This window comes from Heterocephalus glaber, unplaced genomic scaffold (genome assembly GCF_053883595.1).
Source record: "Heterocephalus glaber isolate CG9 unplaced genomic scaffold, H.glaber_assembly_v1.0 deba00001595, whole genome shotgun sequence".
NCBI classification, from domain to species: Eukaryota; Metazoa; Chordata; class Mammalia; order Rodentia; family Bathyergidae; genus Heterocephalus; species Heterocephalus glaber.
In genome coordinates this window covers 159,088-178,882 of record NW_028258370.1, presented here as the reverse complement: position 1 = coordinate 178,882, position 19,795 = coordinate 159,088, and the positions used below count along the sequence as shown (strand labels likewise).

At 39.9% G+C, this 19,795-nt stretch overlaps 2 long non-coding RNA genes across 7 annotated transcripts in view; one reads left to right on the top strand and one right to left on the bottom strand.

The window, feature by feature from the left end:
• The window catches only part of LOC147823229 (uncharacterized), a 47,490-nt gene that overhangs the window by 24,655 nt on the left and 3,040 nt on the right, over positions 1 to 19,795 (bottom strand). For 5 of the 6 annotated variants that reach the window (XR_015444182.1, XR_015444183.1, XR_015444178.1 and 2 more), the window contains exons 4-5: positions 19,189 to 19,308; positions 994 to 3,039 (exon numbers count right to left, since the gene is read on the bottom strand). This is a non-coding gene — a long non-coding RNA (uncharacterized LOC147823229). The remainder of the gene's footprint in view (positions 1 to 993; positions 3,040 to 19,188; positions 19,309 to 19,795) is intronic. The other variant, XR_015444181.1, reaches the window with a different exon arrangement.
• LOC147823230 (uncharacterized) lies at positions 4,646 to 8,678 on the top strand. The gene is made up of 2 exons (XR_015444184.1): positions 4,646 to 4,879; positions 4,925 to 8,678. It is a non-coding gene; the product is annotated as an uncharacterized LOC147823230 (long non-coding RNA).

The window sequence follows — 19,795 nt, the reverse complement described above, 5'->3', positions numbered from 1 at the left end:
AGATACAGGTATCTCCATGTGCATAAAACTTGTATCCAAAGTAGCCCCAAACGGGATACAATTAAAAGCAACACACTGGGTCAATACCTATATGATGGAATACTTATGCAATAGAGTACTACACGCAGAAAGCAAAATATAATCTGACCCTATAAACAACTACAAAACTGTTACTATTTGAAAACAATCGGTACACAAAAGGGTATGCAATGATACATTTAAAAGAAGCTACCTCTCAAAATATATTTGACTAGCAACTTACATATTTGAAATACACACGTAGTATATACACTATTACTGAAGGGAACAAGTGTATGCCCCCTGGAAAGAGAACACTAGCAAAGCCCAATGCCTTTGGGATCCAATACCTACACGTCCCAAATCACATTCTCCTGTCCCCTCCTCAGAAAACATGTTTGTGCACACACACAAATGACACATGCATGCACACAAAATACATCAAAAGTTCAGATATCATTCCCTTACTTTTCTAGATAATGTATATTATATTTACATGACCTATATTAATACCTCAACACATAATACAATACAGAACAGTGAAAAAATACCAACTAATCAGACCCACGTGGTTAGCCAAGGATAATCCAACTGACTAAAAACCACCCAGGTAGAAAATGAAACATTCTAAGACTTCTAAAATAATAAGGAAGGTGAATGCTTTACTGCCTCCCATTACAATATCCACCTTTTCCCCATAGCCAAAAACTATCCTAAACATTTTGTTTTAGGCCAATTCTGCCAGTGTTAAAGAAAGGAATGAGAGCACATATCAAAGACAGTGGAGACCAGGAGCAAAGTGCGACCTCTCTGGGACCTGGAGTTGACAGCTGGAGAGCAACAAAGTGGCGGAGAGAAGGGCACAGGTGAATCTAGGAACTCGGAGGGAGCTGACAGGAAGACCAAAGACTAAAGGGAAGCTAGAGAGGTGGGCCACAGTGCAGAGAAAGGAATAAGGCAATCCAGAAGGCTCACCTTGGCTCTGAGGGAGGGGACCCTGTCTCCATCGACGCATGGTAAGTCCAGTGGCCGGGCAAGACAGCAAACCAGACTGCCAGTCCTGGTCCCAAGAGGAGCCCATGGCTGTTGTAAACTGCAAAAACAACATGGTGTTTTACTCTGAAATGACTCCTTCCACGAGACAGACCAGAGTTAGGAAGGAAGTCCAGTGCAGCGCCTGCCATGTCTCAGAGGGTTTAATCGGGAGCCATTTTAGGAAGGAGTTAATTGTTTGGGATTGGGTCACAGAGCAACTGCAGAGCAGCTTTACTCCATGGTTTCTGGTGCCACCCTGGCACGGGACTGGGTGGGAAATGACCGGGAGAGGCAGTGGTCAACAGGGTGCAGGCCAGTAGAGCCCCTGAGAAATTTAAGCTCAGGTTGGGTGTCAGGTAAAAGGGCCGAAGGCCAAGACCAGACCAGGCCACAACAAGTCTTTGTTAGGGGAATAGATCTGCCGGGCTGTCTCTGAACAAAGGAGAGACAAAAGCAATATGGCCGGGGCAGGGAGAGTCTTTTATAGAGACTCGGGTGGGGCTTGTAGGGGCAGAGGTGGGATTGAGTGGGGTAGTGGCTAGGGAATGGAGGAGCCCGTGATGTCACTAGGTGGTAGGAGGTGAGCGAGTATTAGGTTACTCTCTAGGCGGGACCAGGGGCATGCTGGGAAGAAGGGTTTATTCTTTGGTGGGAGCAACCATCTTGGCATGATGTCACACAGGGGAGGGGGCAAGGCACCCTAGGAAGAGGGCAGCTACTATACATAATAGCTGCTGAGGTGGTGGGAGACCTATCATTCCAGGCTTTTGTTTTATGATAGTTGGATGAAGGTCTCTTCTTCTGGAGCTGCTTCCTGCTGACAAGGGACGAAGATCACGGCTAGACCTGGATCTGATGAGGCCCGTGGCAAGTGGGGACCTCTTCCTTTTGTTGTACTGGCTGGTACCCTGCCATGATGAACTCTGTGACTGTCTGATTGGTGAATGCCCTCAATCGTTCCTGCAAGAAATTTTGGAAACAGCGAACCAGGCACAGTCCAAAACAGAGAATTAAACAGATAATACTGAGGGGTCCCAAGAGTGGTAATAGCCAGGGGAGCCATGAACTCCAGGAACCAAATGTACCCCACCATTGATTAGTACCTTGGGGGGCATATCTATCTGGCCCATTGAGTTTTAATTTTTTTCATTTGACATGTAATTATTTTATTCATTTACATAGGTTTTACAGAGACAGCTGGATGTTTAGGGGCTCATTTGTTATAGAAGTAAGAGACTGTTATGGAAGAGATCATAGCTCCTGATCTAAGGGCCCATGTGTCATGACCTTGCTCTTAGAGAATGAGTGGAAAAGTGATAAACACAATTTATATAATCTTTATAATCCTTTTTTTTTTTGAATATAAAAGGTGTATGTAACTGAGCAAATCTGTACACACTTGTAGCTAATTAATGATTTTTGCTTCTATTTAGTACCCAAAGTTTTGTCTTTTTGAAATGGCTGTGTCATGAGTGAACCAAAAGATTTTAATGGGTGGGCTATGTCTTAATTTTTCTGAAGTCTAGCTTTATTATTATGTCATTGTTTTATGCCTCTTTTGGTTATTTTTTCTGCTGGGTGTTTAAGACCAAGTTAAAGTGAGACCTGTGTCAATCAATATGAACCTCTTGTTATCTATTAAGGTCAGTTAAGTCTCCCCAGGCCATTACTTTGGAACCATGCATAGTGCCTCTCTGCTTTTCTGTCAGTGTCAGCCATCTGGATGGGTCATGGCCTTGCTTGACCAAGTTGCTTTCAGTGAAAGCATTGGAGATATTTTTCTTGGTGACCCTCCTTTGGCACAGAGTACATTGTCCTCTGGTGTCCAGCAATCTCCCAGTTTAGGAGGTTGAGTGACTTACCAAAGATGTAGGACCCTGTGGAGAAGGTTCCCTCATGTCCTGGAACTTTGTTGACCTTGAGGGGCCAGAGCCAAAATATTGGCTGTCCTCATAGCCCAGTTACCTTTTAGTTCTGGTCTCCAAACTTTAGTTGTTGAACACCCAGAAGAGAAGGTCAATAGTGTTAGCATTGTAACAAGAATAATGAACTTAACTATTATAGTTTTACCTGAATAGCAAGCATTTTGGAATTTAAAATATAGAGAACTGTTACTGTTATCAGTCATGGTTGTTTTTTAGTAGTTGAATTCCTGTAGAATATTAACAGAAAAAGAGCCACAAATAATATTTTAACATGACAATTATGATGACTTTACCTTTGTAACACATTTAAATGTCCATCTTGATATAAAATAGCCATTGTTAAACGTGCTCATTTTTTAAAAACACCAAAAGTTTTTACCTAAATTATTACCTTTAAATAAATAAATAAATAATCTTTTGATAGGATACCATCTAAAGAAAATAGCCCATATATGTTATCATTAACAAATATTAGAAAACCTGTACAGTCAGAAAGTACAAATACATTTAGTACACTAGAAAAAATAAAACCTTGTTGTTGTTTTTTTACAGGATATTTAGTCCTCTGAAAATGACCAGTGTAAGCATACCAAATAACATATTTAGAATTTATCCCTTTGATGACAATTGATATAAACAGTATAATAATATATTTAAATAATATTTATTCCTGTAAGTCTTTTATAAGGCTATGAAAACTATCGGGTCAGTCTGTTGTAAGATGAAAACTGTTGAGGTCCCCCTAGTGAACAAAGACTGGATAATATTTCCATGCGGCCGCTCCTTTGTTCACCAAGGGGAGCATGCCTTGAACTTAATAACCTTTATCTATAAACAAAACAGCTGTACGACTGGACAAAAAACAAAGATATAAGACAATTTCTAAAACTAGAGTGCATTCAAATATATTTAGCCCAATGGAATTATAATCTCTTTATAATTTTAGGTTTATAATTATAAATAAGACTATTTAAAACCTTTTGTAAGTCAATTAACAGAGATCTCTTGTAGAATTAAAATCAGAAGGAATGAAACCTCTATTCCTGTAAACCTTTTATAACAAACTTGAAACCAACAAGTAAACATATATATTTCCTTTATAAATCTCTTCCACACACCTTCTTTATGTACCTAGGCCTTTTGGTCTTGTCCTGCTAACAAGACAAACATAAAATCCTTTTATATCAAAAATATGTCTTTTACTTATAGCTTTTTAAATATTTTGTCTCCGACTCACTATAAACATTTTATACTTTTGTCCATCATTATCTCATCCCTAGTGGTCTTTGTTAAGTAAATAAAGTTCCAATTCCTGTTTAATGGTTAGACACAGGTGGTTTCTGTCACTGATTACAGCCCTAAACACATGACAGTTAAGGCACATGTCTCACAAGTTTGTTCAAGGATTCCCACTTCGTTCTTTAGTTAGGATGTTATCTACAGTGGAGCTACAGATCAAAGGAGCTATATAACCTTCACTTTAAACAGCAGAAGCAATGGGCTAAGGCAAGTTTTTAAAGGGATACACTACCTAGTTTGCTTCCACAACTACTTTAATAGCTAATCTGTTAAACTTAAAAACTTTTTCCTATCAACAGAGTTATAAAGTGGGGGAGGTATGAGCGGTGAGTGATCGGCTCAGGCTAGGACTATTTGACAGAGGGAGGGTTAAGAGCATAGTTAGGAAAGGCTTGTATGTAGGGGATTTCTGACCATTTGCCATTGCGTTGACCGAAGTTGTGTAAATCACACAGTATGTCAAAATTGAAAGTGCCATTTTTGGGCCCTGGAAACCCATTATCTAATTTATACTGAGGTCAAACCTGATTGTAATAGAAAACAAGTCTTTTTGGCTTAAAATCTCGTCCCAACAATCCACGGGGTTTGAGTTGTGCCAGAAGGTAGCCTGGAGGCGTTGAGGGGCGGGCTTTGGGTTGTGCCAGAAGGTAGCCTGGAGGCGTTGAGGGGCGGGCTTTGGATTGTTGGGCCCCCTGATTAGAGCGGGTGAGGAGGAGGCTGCCCCTGGGGAGAAAGACAAAGGGGAGAAACGTCCTTGTCTCCTTTGACAATCTCCGAGTGAGTCTCCCAAAGGGAGAGAAAGAGAGGAGGCGAGCTGATGGGACGTCTCCCAGGGGCACAGTCCTGGGCCCAGAGGCCGTGGGGGTTTCTCTGACCAAGCGCTTGGATTTCTGAGAAGTCTCCAGAGGGGGAGAGAACAAGACAGAGAACCCGACGAGAGGGACGCTGAACTCCCTACTCACCCAGAGACTGGTGACCGGTGTGGATGTGTAGCGCCAGCAATGGCAAAGGTAGAAAGCCCCGGAGGGCCCTGGCAATGGCAGATAGGTCCGTTGGAGATGGCCAAAAGGTCAAGCAACCCCGTCCTGCGGGGGATCGTCCATTAATGGACCATCTACCATCTGAGTCACGGCACCAGAAATGTCAGGTAAAAGGGCCGAAGACCAAGACCAGACCAGGCCACAGCAAGCCTTTATTAGGGGAATAGATGTGCCACGCTGTCTCGGAACAAAGGAGAGACAAAAGCAATATGGCCGGGGCAGGGAGAGTCTTTTATAGAGACTGGGGTGGGGCTTGTAGGGGCAGAGGTGGGGTTGAGTGGGGTAGTGGCTAGGGAATGGAGGAGCCCATGAGGTCACTAGGTGGTAGGAGGTGAGCGAGTATTAGGTTACTCTCTAGGCGGGACCAGGGGCATGCTGGGAAGAAGGGTTTATTCTTTGGTGGGAGCAACCATCTTGGCATGACGTCACACAGGGGAGGGGGCAAGGCACGATAGGAAGAGGGCAGCTACTATACATAATAGCTGCTGAGGTGGTGGGAGACCTATCATTGGGGACACGAGAGCCCTGCCCACTGTGGTGAGAAGCCAGGCATGGCATGTGTGGCTCTCTGAGGCAGCCTGGTCTGGAAGTGCTGGCCTTAAGTCCAGGAAACTGCGTGAACCCCCACCCTGCTGCCTACAGCAACACAGTACTCAGTGGTCTCTTTGCTCTCCACGTCTACCAATGTGAGCAAGGGGATGGCCCAGCTTGGGTCACTGCCACTTCCTGGTGTGCACAGAGAGAGAGAGAGAGAGAGAGAGAGAGAGAGAGAGAGAGACCTGTGAAGCAGGGAGCAGGGCATTTCACAAACCCATAGGCCATACAGCTAGTCAGAGAAACCATGACAGAGAGTGCACAGAGGAACACGCGAGCTGGGAGCTGCAAGAACGGCTAGAGTCTCGGTGCGGATGCACTGACCACCTGCACACAGCAGGAAAGGGGGTCAGGGAGCAGGATTCACACACACACACACACACACACACACACAAGGATGTAGAAACAAAATAATCATTCTTAGCGTGACTCACTATACCTCCACCATATCTGCTGGATTCAAAGACTACAGACCCTGGAAAGGAAAAACTCATTCAAAAGCAAGACGTTTTTTTGACTCATATTTTTCCTTTGGTTCTTTGGAGTTTTGGATCATTTTTTTCCTTTTAATTTTTTCTTCTTCATTTTGCTGGGGTTTTTTCTTTTTGCTGCCTTTTGCTGTTCTTTTCTGTAATTTTTGTCTACTTCAATTAATTTCTATTAATCTCACTTTTATCTCCTCCTTATCTTTCTTTTCAAAACTTCATTTTTTCTCCCATTCCTCACCCCTCTATCTTTTTTAGCATAACAGTTAAGCCTTTTAAAGTTTTAGATATTTGGTTAACTCTGTGTTATGACTGTTGAATGGTTTTCTATCGTTAGGGGTGGCATAGTTGTTGCATTTAGTAAATATTGACTGTATGTGTCAGTATTGGGTTTGTCTTTGTGATTATACTACAATTACAGATCACTTGTCAATAGTTAATGTGGTATATTATTGGTTCTTGTGCTATGCCAGTATCCAGATTGTGTCTGACTTTATTGTTGTCCCTGAATTCAACACTATTTCTAGGGTGGCATAGTCCTTGCTATTAATTGGTTTCCTCTGCATACCAATAGCTGGGTTGACTTTGTGTCATTTACAATACTGTGGTCCATTTCAGCAGAACTGGGTGCTGAGCAAATTACACTGCACCCTGCCCTTACAAATTAACAAAGGGTGCTGGATCTTGGGACAGAGGAAAGGGCCTAAAGTTAGCTGTGCCCACACTGCACCACTGAAAAGCAGACACTAAAGAGAGCACCATATGAGCAACCAAGTCTTTCCAGTGTAGCTGACCACCAAGCATCATGCACACACATAAAGAAACATGTGAAAACAAGGCAACAGGGCCAGGGATTTAGCTCAGTGGCACCGCGCCTGCCTTGCAAGTGCAAGGTCCTGAGTTCGATCCCTGGTTCCAAAAAAAAAGAAAGAAAGAAAACAAGGCAAGAAAATGCCTCCAAAAGCTCCCAAATCCCCCACAGCTGATCCATGGAGCACTGGTGGGGAGGAAATCAAAAGCCACACAGATGAAATATGCAAAATGTTAAAAGAAGCAATTAAAAAAACAGATCATGCCTGGGGATTTAGCTCAGTGGTTTCGCTGCCTGCTGTGCAGGCGAAAAGGACCCAATTTCGATCCCCGGTACAAAAAAAAAAACCAAAAAAACCCAACAACAACCCAGATCAATAAGGTGCACGGTCAGCTGACATAACATATAACTGAACAGACATAGACTTTACAAACAAAACGATCAGTAGGTTCACGGATGACAGCTAGCTCAGCTAAACAAAAAGATAAAAACACGAATGACCAGTTTAGCAAAGAATTGCAGCCCATGAAAACATACCAAACAGAAATCCATAGAATTAAAAGTCTATCAAAATGATGAGGAACAGAGGCAGCAGTGTGAGGACAGGGCTTCAAAACTGGAAGATTAAGTTGATGCCAGTGACGTTAGTGTCAGAGATACCTTAAAAACACAAAGAAAAAGACCATGAAAAGGCAGCCAACGGGTGCTAGATGACACAAAGTAAACTAATCTAAGATTAACTAGGACGAGTGAAAATTAGAAGACAGCACAAACGGCATTTTAAAAAACTTGCTTACAGAAATAACAGCAGAAAACTTGCCAAATACAGGGAAAGGATTCCACATACAGATAACTCGGGCATATCTAACTGGAAACAGTCATGATCAGGAAACAAAACTTCTTCACAACACATCATATTCGAAATCCCAAGGTCCAACACAGGACAGAATTTTAAAATCTTTTAGAGAAAAGCAATGAATCACTTACAAAGGTAAAGCAATTAAAATAACAGCAGACTTCTCAAAAAAAGTTTAAATGCCAGTAGAGCTTGGATTGAAGTGTTTCAAGCCCTAAAAGAAAACACCTTCCAACTCAAAGACTGATATAACTGGCAAAACTATCTTTTGAAATTGGAGGACAAATAAGGCCTTTATATGACATAAAGCACCTGAACAAATTCATGGCCACCTAACCAACATCACAAAAAATTGTCAAGACTGTCCTGGGAAGGGACAAGGAAGCCAACAATGTCAAAAAGTATAATAGAATGAATACATTATGCAAGCTAAGCCTTTAAGCAGAGCATAAAAGAAAAGGGAATCATCAACAGGAAAATAATGCAATGAGAGGAATAAGTCAGTAGTTTTCGGGAATAATTCTCCCTGTGAATGGTATCAACTCTCTAATCAAAAGTCACAGATTGGGGCCAGCGACTTAGCTCACTGGCACCGCGCCTGCCTGGCAAGTGCAAGGTCCTGAGTTTGATCCCCGGTACTGGGAAAAAAAAGTCACAGATCGGAAGAACAGATTAAAAAAATAACAGTATAATGTATACAAGAAACACATTTACTCCAAAAGGACATTCATAGACCAAAAATCAATGGATACAAAACAATATTCCATGTGATTGGAACCCCCAAACGGGCAGAACTAGCTCTCCTATTCTCAGACAAAGTGGACTTCAAGCCAAAAACTGATCAGGAAAGGCAAAGAAGGTCATGGCATATTGGTTAAGGGACCAATCCAAAAGGAAGATATAACAATTCTAAGTAATATACGCACTGAGCATCAGCGTATGCAACTGCGTTAAACAAATGTTAATGAACATAAACATTGGGATAAATGTCAACACAATTATAGCAGGGGACCTCAACATCCCACTGTCTCATACACACAGATCAACTAGACAAAAGAACAACAAGGAAATATCAGAGCTGAAACAATGCTTTGAAGACATGAACTGAATAAGTATCTACAGAGGGTTCTAGTCAACAACAGAATACACACTTTTCTCAGCAGAATGTAAACTTCCTCCAAAATAGACCACATGCTAGCCCACAAGTATCATGTCAATAAATGCAAAATAAGTGAAGTCATCCCAGGTGAATTATCATTTCATAGTGCAGTGAAACTAGAAATCAGTGGCAGAAGAAACCACGGAAATTATGCAAACACATGCAAATTACATAAAGTACTCATGAGCAATCAATGGGTGATAGAAGAAATCAAAGAAGAAGTCAGACATTTCCACAATCAAATGCTAATGCTAGCACAACACATTAGAACCTATGGGACACAATGAAAGCAGGCCAAGAAGGACATTTATAGCTGGGAATGTCTACATCACAAAAACAGGATGAGTCCAAATAAATACCTCAATGATGCACCTCAAGGTCCTAGCAAATCAAGAAAAATCCAAATCCAAAGCTAGTACATGGAGGGAATTTATAAACATCAGAGCGATAATTAATGAAGACTAAATAATTAATGAGACTTAAAAAACCCAAAGAATTAATGGATTGAATAGCTGGTTATTAAAAAGAATAAACAAAATGGACAAAGCCTTAGAGAACATACTAGAAAAAATAAAGACCTAAATCAATGCAATTAGAAGTAAAAGAGATAGACATCACCAAAATCCAGAAGATTAATAGTAAGTACTCTGAAAACCTGTACTCCAATAAATTTGAGAATCTAGAAGCAATGGGTACATGCCTATATAAATACAAATTACCAAACTTGAACCAAGAAAAAAAAAAAAAAACCTGAGAAAATCAAAAAACATATAATGAAATTGAAGCAGTAATGAAAAAAAAAAAAAACCATCAAGGAAGAAAAGCCCACATTCTGAAACTTCAAGAAAGATCTAATGCCAATACTCCTCAAATTCTTTAATGAAACTGAAAGGGCACCAGTACTCCCAAAGTCACTCCTGAAAGCTAGCATTAACCTGACTCCAAACCAGACAAAGATTCAACCAGAAAAGAGAACTACAGGCCAATTTCTAAACAGGACATGGGAGGAAAAAAATCCTCAACAAAACACTGGCAAACAGAATGTAACAAATCATCAAAAAGATCACATATTATGACAAGGTAGGCTTCATCCCTGGGATGCAAGGTTGGTTCAACATATTCAAATCAACAAATGTAATACATCACATACACAGAAGCAAGGACAAAATACAGATGATCACCTTGATAGATACAGAAAAAGCCTTTGACAAAATCCAGCACCTTTTCAGGATAAAAACCTTGAAGAAAATAAGTAGAGAAGGCCTTTATCTCAATCTAAGAAAAGTCATTTATGACACACCTACTGGTGACATCATACTACATGGAGAAAAACTGAAAGCTCTCTCTCTACAGTCTGGAAAAGACAAGTATGTCCAAAAGAAACAAGGAAAAAAAAATCACATAATCTTCTCAATAGGTGCAAAAAAAGCTTTTGACAAAACCCAAAATCCATTCATCATGAAAACCTTGAAGAAAATACATAAAGGCTTTATTTCAACGTGATAAAAGCTATTTATTACAAACCTACGGCTACCATCATATTAAATAGGGAAAAACTGAAAGCTTTATCTCTAAAATCAGAGACAAGAGAAAGATGTCTACTATCACCACTCTTTTTTTTTTTTTTTTTTTTTTTGGTACTGGGGATCAAACTTGGGACCTTGTGCTTGCGAGGCAAGTGGCAGAACCACTGAGCTAAATCCCCAGCCCTTACTATCACCACTCTTGTTCAATGTATTACTCAAAATATGACCCAGAGCACTCAGGCAACTGACAGAAAACAATCGTGATACGTGTAGGAAAGGAAGGAGTTAAATCACCATTATCTGTGGCGACATGATCCTCTACAAAGAAGACCCAAAAATTTCCATCAAAAGATTTCAGGAATTAATAACTAAATTAAGTAGTGAAGTAGAAAACAAAGTCAACACAAGGAAATCAATAGCAATCTTGTACAACAGTAATGAACTCAACAAGTAAGAAATGAGGAAAACAATCACTTTCACACCAGTGTCAAGAAAAATGAAATTGGTATTAACCTAACCAAATAAATGAAAGTCCTCTACAACAAAAACTACAGTAATCTGAAAAAGGGGGGGAGGGATCTAAGAGGACACCAGAAAATGGAAAGACAGCCTTTGTTCCTGGATAGAAGAACCAATATTGTCAAAATGGCCACATTTCCAAAACTGATATACAGATTTCATGCAATCACAATCAAAATATCAACACCATTCCTCCCAGGACTAGAGAAAACAATCCTAAAATTCATGCGGAACCGGAAAAGACCCAGAATAGCAAACAATCCTGGGCAACAAGAGTAAAGCAGGAGGTATCACAATCCCAGACTTCAAATTATATTACAAAGCTACACTGATAAACGTGCATGGTACTGGCACAAAAACAGACATGAGAATCAAGGGAACAGAATAGAGGGTGCAGAAACAACCCCAGGGCATTCAACTTTTTGATCTTTGACAAAGACACCAAAAACATACACTGGAGGAAAGATATCCTCTTTTTAAAAAATGATGCTGGGAAAACTGGCTAGTCACATGCAGAAGACTGAACTTAGACCAATATCTCTCACCATGTACTATAATAAAGTCAAACTGGATCAAAGATCTATGTAGTGAAACAGAAACAGTTAATTGGAAGATAAAATAGGTAACTTTCTGAATATAACCCCAACTGCTCAAGAAATAACATTAATAATCAACCAATTGGATCATATAAAATTAAAAAGCTGCTGCAAAGCAAAGAAAAAAATTAACAGAATGTAGAGACAATTTACATCACTGGAAAAAGTTGCCACAGCTATTCCTCAGACAGAGGACTAATGTCTAGAATATATAAAGAACTCAAAAAGCATTAGACAACCCAAACTCAAAGACCAAATCCAAAAACAGGCCACTGAAACGAACAGATACTTTTCAGAAGACGTACAAACGGACAATAAATGTATGAAAGAACGTTCGACATATCTGGCCTTAGAGAAATGCCAATTAAAACAACAATGATTTTCCATCTTACCCCGGAAAAAATGGCTGTCATCAAGACTTGTACACCAATTTTGGAAATCAATGTGGAGATTTCTCAAACAACTAAAATTAGAAATTGCATTTGATCCAGCTCTTCCTCTTCTAGCTATCTTTCCAAAAGAGCTAAAGGCATCATATCGCAGGGTTACATGCACACCATACTGATTTCCAAACAGAGAAGCAGAACAAATAATAGCTAAATCTTGGAAGAGGCCTATATGTCCATCAACAGACGAATGGATAAAGAAAATGTCATCTTTTTACACAATGGAATGCTTCTCTGCCATAAAAAGGTTAATGTTGACTCATCTGTAGGAAATTTGATGTATCTTGAAACCATAATGTGAAGTGAAATAAATCAGATACATTAGATATTGCATGATTTCTCACGTATGAGAATCCCAGATATAAATAAATTAAAGGGCAAAATAACAGACAACAGGAAGCGGGGACATGGATCTTTTGCAAAAGGTAGCGGTACCAAGAGATGGAAGAAGAGGAGAGAGGTGGGAGAAGAAGGCGATGGGGAAAACAGAGAACTAAGACGTGTTATGTACATGTAGCAACTCCGGGTGATTAGTCCAATCTATATGTCCTCCAAAACTGTACTAATAAAAAAGGAATAGCACCAAGTCTGTAATTATGTATACTGACCTGCTCTCCCAGTTGGAGTAAGAAACAAAACCGCCTCGCAGAAGTGCTAACGGCATGATTGTACTTCCTGTAAACGTACTCGTAGCTGCCACTGTTTCACCAGAGCACAGTCTGACTATCTGAGTTTCTTACTCGAAATGCACCTGAAAAGGCACATTAGTAATGGATGTGTGTGGAGCTGCGTGAATACGATCTCCTACAAAACAATCATTTCAGTGGGCAAATGAAGTTAGAAACACTTAAACATCTGCAAGGAAGTCTAAGGGCACAGCAAATGACAAAACATTCAGTGGACTCTGCCAAATCTTGGGATAAATAGCAAGAGTCTTCGGCATTTGAGCTGTGCTGTGATCTGCTCTCATGCACTCTGGCCCCAGAGAGGTGAGGCGGTACAGAATCTCCACAGGAGGGAAGTGTGGCAAACAGATAATAACTCTCTGTCCTCCCAGCACCTGGTGTTTGGCTCCAATTTCACTACGCAAGGACAGGTGGGCTGTCAGTCACTAACCCCTACACGCTGCCCGCTAAAGAAGCTCTGTTCCTGGGAAGCACAGTCAGGACGACTGGGGTACGTGTCCCTCAACCAGTTTCCCCTGGTGGGCCAAGGGCCCCACGTCAGGAACAAAGGTCTGCTACTCCCAGGCCCTGCTGATGTCCTTCCCCTGTCTGGTTTGTTGGGCAGACGAAGCAGTTCGTAGTGCTGAGATTTTACCCAGGGGAACATCCAGGCTGCAACTGCTGGTATTTCACAGCTCGGCCTGAGCATGCTGACTCTGTGACAGAACCTGAAGATTCCCTGTCTGCGGGCTTCAACAATGATGGAGATATTGGCGGTGTGCTATTAGGAAAGGTAGCTCCACGGTAGCAGTATCAACAAGACAGATGGCAAAGCAGCCAGAAATTTAAGAGAGAGAACCACAGGAAAAAATAGCCAAGAGGGGTCCTTTTGGATCATACTTACTTCTGGGGTCCGGAAGGCTGTCTGCATTGTCCAGGTTGCATCCACATAAGAGCTATAGAGTACAGCGTGCAGGGAGACTTGAAAGCCTTCCCAGATTACAAACAGATTCATCAGCAAGGCGGAGAGCATTCAAGTCTCAAGGTGCTTACACATAATCTCTGAACAATTACTGGCTGATGAAGGACAGAGCTATTCTGACACTGGGTGACTCCTATAAAGCCAAGCTTCAAAATACACACTCAGTCTATTCATTTCAATGCAGAAGCTAAACTTTGAGACAAGTGGCATGAAAGCAGAATGCAAGACATAAATCGATTCAAAGGTCTAATCGTGAACATCTTTCGGCTGCAGTAACTTGAGTACAACCTTTGACCAGTAAGTGTCTCCTGCTGACCAAAGGAGGAGGAGGAGGATCCCTAGGAAGGCAGGAACACAGAATGGAACACAGAATGTCAGGTATCAAAATCTGCACCTTGCAATGGAAACAAATCATAGAACTACTCAAGCTGCAACAAAACAAAACAAAAACAGGCTGTTTGGGGATCAGCATTCTGATTTGCTGCATTATGCTCTCTAATATGTACAGTTTTTCACAACAACACACAACCCTGAGACATGCAAAGTAAAGGGAAAATGTGACATATATAAGGGGTAAAAGGCAAGCGGAGACTGCCTGTGAGGGAAACCACACACTTGTACTAGCAGGAAAAGGAAAAGATTTCACAACAGCCATTATGAATATATCCACAGAACTGAAGGAAACTATGCTTACATTTCAAATGCTAGACGCAAGTATTTTGAATGTTCTCGCCATGAATAAATGACTGATGACTGAGACAGATACACTTAGCCCGATGTGAACCTTACACAATCCACACATACATCAAATTATCACATGGTCTTCATTAATATGTATGATTTCTAAGTTTCTAGGTGTCAGTTAAAATTTCACAAATTAAAAAGTATCAATAAACTTAAAAAGAATAGATGACGCCACTGACTCACTGAATAGAAAATAGCATATAAAACCAAATCTGGACTTTAATTAGAAAGAAAGACTATGGTAATAGGGAGAACCCTCTGATCTAAGAATCCGTGACTAGCTCAAAATTAAACATAAAATAAGATCCCTTTTATAGGGTAAAGGAGTGTGTGCGCGCGTCTGTGTCTGTACATGTGTGTGCAAATTTGAAGGTAACCAGTAGGGATTATGAGAGATGAAGAAAAGAATAAGGAAACATGCACAGAGCCTCAGAAGAAGGAGGGACATTACCACGAACACCAGCCAGGCATGGGGGCACACACCTGTGATCCCACCCTCAGGGAGGCTGAGGCAGGAGGCTAGATCCCTGTGGGTTCAAGGCCAGCCTGAACTACAGAGTGAGAATTTGTCTCAAAAAATCTTGAAAATCTAAAGAAAACCCAAAAGAACACCAACATATGCACAATGGCAGAAGACAGAGAGAGCAAGAGAGAAAAATATATGCAAAGGAATAATAGCTGGAACCTCCCCACATGAGATGAAAGCACATTGACCTCTATAACCAAATAGCTCATTAATCTTCAAGGGTGATAAATGCTGGGAGATCAACATCAAGAGATATCAGAGCTAAAAAGTTGAAAGCCAAAGCTTAAGAGAAAATATTAAAAGCAAAAACCAAGAACTGAATCGTATCTAAGTGGACATAAAGTGTAACATCACTTGATTTTTCATGAGAAACACTGCTAAATGGAAACGGGAAACATATTCAAAAAGTTGAAAGAAAAACTATCAACCCACCTTCCTTTATCTAGCCCATTTATCTTCACAATTAAGCCAAATTAAGATATTTGCAGATAAATTAAAATTGAAAGACTGAGGTTGGGATATAGCTCAGTGGCACCGTGCCTGCCTCACAAGCGCAAGGTCCTGAGTTCAATCCCCAGTACCAAAAAAAAAAAAAAAAAAAAGGAAAGGCTGTTACAAATCCTGCTTACAAGAATTTAAAAGGAAGTGCCTTATCAGGAAAGGAGAGACACCAAATAGCAATTAGAATCTGTATTGCTAAAGCAACGGTTTCCACTAAAGTAATTATGTAGGTATTGAGCAAGTGAAGTACACTGGCGTATGAGGCTACTTTCTTAACAAGACATCTGCACAACTATAAAACTGTGTTAAAGTCATATAAAATAACAAATGTTTGGCAATAAAAACGTGGAGAAGGGTGTTATGAATAAAACTACAGAGGAACAGAAAATTAAAATCGCATGGTGGCACACACCTGTAATTCTAGCTACACAAGAGGTTGAGGCAGGAGGATCACAAGTTCCGGGACATTCAAGGAATCTTAGTAACCTAGCAATACCATGTGTCAAAATAAAAATCGAAAATAAAAACAGATAGGGATGAAAGCACGTAGCACTGTGGTAGAGGGTGTTCCTAGAATGCATTCAGCCCTGGGTTCAAGTCCCAGCACTGCAAACAAACAAAAAATGAGCAAGTAACACAAATTCACAGTGAGAAAGGCAATGAAAAAGAATGGGTAAAGGGCCGGGGATTTAGCTCAGCGGTGCCGCCGCCTGCTTCGCAAGCACAAGGTCCCGGGTTTGATCCCCGGTACCAAAAAGAGAACTAAAAAGAATGGATAAGAATTTTTATATGAAATAATATATAAAATCTATAAACGTATTTCACTTTCCTACATTCTTCAATCGACACGAGATTTACACAGAAATATGTGTGGCAAGGTACTTTTGCTTGTAACATACATAAACGAAATATATAAAAAAAATAGCAAAGTGAGGGAGTACCATGGCACTGTTCTGTATCTTACTGGATATACATGGATGAACTGAATAGATGTATAGATTTAGTGTACATCTGAGGCATTTTATGATACATTAAGGTTTATATGGTAAATCAGAGACAGAAATCTCTAATTACACAAAAGCATGGTAAAAATTATGGAAGACACTAAAATGGAAACAAAATGTATTTAATGAAAGGCAGTTAGTAAATGAGGAGCACAAAGCAAAAATAGTCCTGAGCCGTATAGAAAACAAACTGGCGGACATAAATCCACCATCAGGAATAACATTAAATGTGAACGGATTAAGCAATTCAAGGAAAGGAAAAGAATTTTAGACTAAATAAAAGATAAGATACAAATATCTGCTCTGCATATGTGACACTTTAGATTCAAGATGCAAATATACTAAAAATAAAAGAATGGATAAAACATATAGGAAATCAAACATAAGAAAAATGGAATGACTATTTTAATATCAGACAAATTGATAACTTTTTCTAGAAAATGTTAAGTGTTTATGAGAATAAATACAGTCAACTTATCACAAAGACATAAAAATTATAAACTGATATACACTAACAACAGAGCTCCAAAATACTTCAAGCAAAATTTAACCAAACTAAGAGGAAAAAAGACAATTCAAACATAACATTTGGAAAGCTCAATAAGTCCCTTTATTAACATTTCTATCCAGTGTTACTGGGGTATAACTGACAAATACATCTGCATATATTTAAAGTGTACAACACCTGATATTTGCATGCACCGTGAAATGATTACACACCAATCATCGCACATAGCTATCGCACTTTCAAAAAGGGATAAAACATCTAGGCAGAAATTTTTAAAACGCTTACCCAAGATATGAACATTATAAATCAAGTAGGCCTAGCAGACCTCCACAAATATTTCACCCAGTAACTGTAGAAAATACATGCTTTGCAGGTATACCTAGAACATTTCCAGCGTAAACCACATACTAGGCCATGGAAGAGATTTCAATATGTTAAACAAAATGAAATAAAACAAAGTATGTTCTTCGACACAGCCAACTGAAATTAGAAATCAACAACAGAGAATTTAGAAAAATTTTTAAATGTGGAAATCAAACCACATAGTACTATGTAAACAGTATGTCAAGGAAAAATTCAGGTGAAAGCTAGAACATTAAAAGACAACTGACAGCCAGCTTCGGTGGTGAACGCCTGTAATTCCAGCACCCTGAGAGGCTGAGGCAGGAGGACAGCAGGTTCTAGCCAAGCCTAGGCAATTTAGTGAGACCTTAGCTCAAAACATATAAGGAGGCCAGAGAAAGGGGTCAGTGTGAAGGCCTGGGCTTAACCCCACACCGGACACAAACACACACACACACACACACACAGTGCATAAAAACTGACATTTGTAATTAAAAATTGCTTAGTATTTCATATATAAAACCTGACCTGCAAAATCACTCACATTTAACTATATACAACTGTCTCACTAAATATGAAAGGTACAAAGGAATCATCAATATAAAATTCTCAATAAAATGCCTACATAATATATAGGAAAAAAAGACTACAAAAAAGGGAAATGGAATTTTCTTATTGTGAAGCTGCATTTACATAAATTGATATTTTCTTAACTCTAAGGAGACCAAAAAAAATAAAGGATTTATATGCCAATCACTAGAGCAACGAGTAATCATAACACAAAGAGATATAAGCAGTATTTTAGTTACTAATGTAGCTCATTTATTTTGTACCAGGGATTGAACACAGGACTGTCACACTGAGCTTCATACACAGTCTTTTTGTTTGTTTGTTTGTTTGGTACCGGGGATTGAACTCAGGACCTCGCACTTGCCAGGCAGGCACTGTGCTGCTGAGCTAAATCCCCGGCCGGGTCCCAGTCCTTTTTTATTGTTATTTTGAAACAAGGTCTCACTAAACTCCCCAGGTGGGACTTGAACTTCCTGCCTCAGCCTCCCTGTGCTGGGATTATAAGAGTATGCTACCGTGCCCAGCTACTACTGTACCTTTAAAAATGACTACAAAACTTCAATGCTATAGCATATGCCATATTTACTTGTTTGTTTTCCACTAGGCTCTACCTCAGTAATGTACCTCCACCACATAATCCATACCTAGTACATACTGGGAACTGGGCAATCGATGAAAACATTTCACAGAAATACATTAAACAAAGAAAAATAAGTATGATCCACTCTTCAGAAGATTATTTGCCTTTAAAGACAATTTTATATCTTAAAAAGTTAGGCACAGGAAGACAACTATCCAAGATGAATGCTTACTTCAAACACGGAAGGGCGAGGGATACAGCTCAGTGGTAGAGCACTTGTCCAGCACAAGTGAGGCCCTGGCTTCACTGACATATGTGATGTGTTTCTATACATACACATACATGTGAAATAAAATGTTTTTCTTCATCAGTAATATTAATCGAACATAGGTTCTGCTAGTATGTAAGAGCTATAGTCTCACTGTATGAACACAACAATATTTACTGAAAAACAGACCTTTCACCTGGGCATGGTGCCTCATGCTTATCATCCTGGAACTCGGGAGGCTGAGGCAGGAGGATTGACATGAGTTTGAGGCCAGTGTGGGCTACACAGTGAGTTCAAGGCCAGCCTGCCCTGCAAAGCAAGATCCTGTCTCAAAAAAACAAACCAACAAAAATCCCCCCCCCCAAGACAGACGTTTCACCATTTATTAACCAAAACTTTATGCATACTTGTGAGTAGCTTTGTTGACTATAACCCTAGAAGGAAAATTACTATTTATAATTCGTAGGAAAAATTTAAAATTTGCTTAAAGACACCAATTTAATTTCCCCAAACCCAGTACCATTTTTCTCTCTCAGTAATTTGGTATCATGATAAACAGAAAAGCTATTTATTTAAAATGTTATATTTATCAATCACATTAAATATATTAATTTTCTATGTACAATTATTTTTGTATCTACTGTAAGAAACAACACAGAAACCGAGAATCAACAGACCATAAATAACAGCAGCTTATGCAGCAAGAAAGCCACTGAAGCCAAACCACAAATTCTACAGTAACCAGGCTCAAACAGTGAGGACTGCCAACACTTCATTGTGGCCCCTGTTTCTAACT